Here is a 3,895-nt window from a genome sequence, read left to right on the forward strand (position 1 = left end):
GTGGTCTCCTATCAAGTCCTGGAGCTGGGAAGGCATCAAGAGCCTTCCTTTTCTGATCACTAGGGCCTCCACCCCAACCTGAACTCATAAATGGACGTCCTACCCTCCTAATGTCTCTCATGGCCGTGTTATCATGCCAGATCTTGTTCTCTGTGCTCTCAGCTGTGAGCGCCTTCTCGACCACCTGTGCATAAGTAGTCACTCCCGACACAGTGGTATTGTGAACATCCCGGGCTATCCTAGGTTGTATCCCCTGGAGAAACCTGTCCCTTATGGTCCCATCAGTGGGCACCAGTTCCCCTGCAAACTTTGCCAATCTATCAAATTTTAAGGCGTATTCAATCATTGACATACTCCCCTGAAACACCTTACTCAATTCTTTAGCTTTTGCTGCCCTGATGGCATCATTGTAGTACTTTTCATCAAACAGAGGCTGAAGCTCTTCCCAACTAAGAGCATTAACATTTCTGGTCAGAGATACCTTCCAACCAAATTTGGGCATCCTCCCGAAACATATATGTGGCATAAGCCATCTCTCAATACCAGACACCCTCATAAAATCTAGGATGGTGGAAACCATGCTCACCCACTACTCGGCCTTGGCCGGATCTGGACTACCCTCAAAGCCTGAAGGGTGTTATTTCCTGAACCTTTCAAAAAGAGGTTGCCATTTATTCTCAGCCTTTGGCGGCGGCTCAACTATTGGCACCATCACAGGTGGTGCCTCAAGTAAAACATTCCATGCAGGAACATGTTGTTATCTAAGGAGACGTACTTCTTCTTCCTGCCTCATTATCCTGGCTTGGAAATCAGCAAGCATTTGCTGCCAAGTTTAAGAAGTTGGCTGAAGGATCTCACCTTGGTCATTATTTTGACCCTGTCTATCATTCTGGCCCTGATCTTCCTCATCAGCTGATGATTCTACCTACCTTGGAAGCATACTTTCAACTTATACCTTGCTGCAATAATCATTGCAGACAGTTAGGTAGTGATAACTAAACCTCTTGCCGCCTCGCGGTCCAAGATCAAGCAGATACTCATTCACTTTCAACTGTCATGCTAATAAGCATGTCGATTCATAATCATAGCTATTAACAATTAACACTTAGAAATTAACAATTAATGATGCTAATAAGAATTTTCTAGCATACATGTAACTATGACAATGCTAATAAGCATGTTCTGACTTGCATGTCCATACAGCAGCGCTAATAAGAGATTCTTTGGCATTCCCAAGCAATATCAGTGCTAATAAGCACATTCTTATTCATCATGAAGTAATCAAGGGCCAGGCCCTATCAATATATCTCATGCTACCTAATAAGGCGTACTATTAAAACATTAATATCCTATTTAAGTAGTTAAACACATAACCACATAAACAGTTACCGAACCCTGAGTCCAAAATGGTCATTACAATTCAAAAGTTACACATCCGCCGACCTAAGCAGCAAAATTAGGGTTGAACCCTAGTTCCCCTGAGAAATCTTGGCCGTGGTGGTCAAGCGGTCGCATATGTACACATCGCCACCTAAGCTCTCCACTCAAGGCTGGGTAAGCTTTTCTTTCCCTTTACCTGCACCACATAGCACCCGTGAGCCAAGGCTCAGTAAGAAAACTTATCACTGTATGCATACTAGTATCAATAAATGATCATGAAATCATTATGGGGCCTGCAGCCCTAACCAGATGACCATGGAGTCACCGTGGGTTCCCTTGCCCTAAATAGATGACCATGGAGTCATCCGGGGGTCCTATTCCCTAGCCATGTGACCATCAAGTCACATTGGGCCTCTGAGCCCTAGCTCTGAGTAACTAGCCACAGAACTAGTTAAGCGCTTTAGTTTTCTTCGACCATAGGGTCGGACAAGCATGTGACACTCTGTAGATTATATCTAATCATATTGACCTGCACTCGATGTTCTATTTTCACTCTTGACTCATAATTCAAAGCCATACGACCATCGCTCAGTACTATTGTTGTTCCTGACTGATAAGTCAGTGCTGTACGACCAGCGCTCAACACTATTATCGTTTTTGACTGATAAGTCAATGCCTTTCTCATGTAAAAGATGCAACCAAGCATTCATAATGGAACATATATCCATGTATAGAGCACTGAACATGCTTCATTAATAATCATGTATGTCACATAATGGGTGCACTGTTCTTACCTCAGGCTTGAGCTTGAAATAAGTTAAGAACGACCCTTGAGCACGATCCTGACCTTAAGCCCTTAGCGGTAACCTAATCATAACCAAATATCTTAACACATTTCAATACTTATAAATTTGTTTTATACTACACTTTAGTATAACACATTTTTTGTGTTATACTACACTTTAGTATAACACATTATTTGTGTTATATAATGAAGTTTGCATAACAAAATTCTTTACATAAAAAGTGTTATTGTAATAGATATTATAACACAATTTTCCTATTATTTTAATATTTAGATAATTTTAAATTCTCATTATATATTCATTTATATAACACTAATTTATTCTATTATATTTTAATTTTTTTATATATAATTAAAATTAACTTCTAATATATACTAGCATCATCAAATGAACTTGATTTTCAAATAACAAAAAGTAAAAACATTCAACATTGTATTAACAATCCACAAATTAGTTTAAAACATTCAACACTGTCATCAACAACAAAATGTTCTTTAAGTGTTCAAGTAGTCTTAAATATTCAACATATTGAAAAGTTACAAATTTCAGCACAAAATATTCTACCGCTGCCCAACACAAAGCCTTCAAAATTAAGTATCCTTTTCTCCTCCAATTGATGGAGAAAGAGACATTTTTCTCCTGTAATAGCAAATAAAAGGTAAGGTATATGCTTAAAAAATTTAAATAATATGAATCAAATCATAAAACTGTATACAATATAAGACCTAAGCAAGCAATACCAGGTGAACATACTTCAAAATTCAAAATACTGCTATCACACAGTGAATAGATACATATTATAGTAAACAAACATTAACATTTTTAGGTTAAAGGGGCCTCAATTTCACCCTACTTCATTTGGCATAATTTCCCACTAGTCCTCAAATTATCTCATATAATCCCAAATAACCTATCAAACCAATACTCACCAATTAATTCCCGTTACTCTGTAATTCCCGGTAATTTACCAAATTACCAAAATACCCCTAAGCTCACCCCGAGTCGGGTATTTTACCTCATTGTGACATTTCCGCTAACTGGTTCCCTAGGATCGCCTGGTGTCGGGTAACTCAAATATATCCACATAATAATTTAGTCACGATTATGAATCACACATATGTAACGTTCTAGATAGCCAAAATCGTTACACTGTGTACTTATAAAGGTGCAGGACTTGCTAATCAAGTCATTAATTTGAAAACGTGTCACTAAGCATGTAAGTTCTATGGTTAAAAAGGTTTTGTTCTTAAAAGACTCATTTCATATAATTACACTGTAGAAAACATGGGATCCCATACAAAATGAAGTTAGAATAAGTTTACAGGCTCCCAAAAGTACAGGTGTATCCACTAGCCATACTAAGGCAAAATTGACAATCTCCAGGTTCCATGTCCTTGCCTAGACCTCAATTGTGGCGGTCGAGCACCTGGCTATGTACATTCCGCTCGCTGAGCTCTCCAATCAGGGCTGATCTAGCTTGCCCTCGCCTTCACCTGCACCACGTAGCACCCGTGAGCCAAGGCCCAACAAGAAAACATCATAGATAACTCAAACAATGACAACAGACAAATAGCTCAGTAAGCATGTATACCCATCAGATAATCCACAACAGATATTCAGCATATACAATCCAATACAAGATACATTCTATCACATATAATATTCATATCACATAATATTCAGGGCCGACGACTTAGGCCGCACCCTCT

This window comes from Humulus lupulus, chromosome 6, assembly GCF_963169125.1.
Source record: "Humulus lupulus chromosome 6, drHumLupu1.1, whole genome shotgun sequence".
In the NCBI taxonomy this organism is placed as follows: Eukaryota; Viridiplantae; Streptophyta; class Magnoliopsida; order Rosales; family Cannabaceae; genus Humulus; species Humulus lupulus.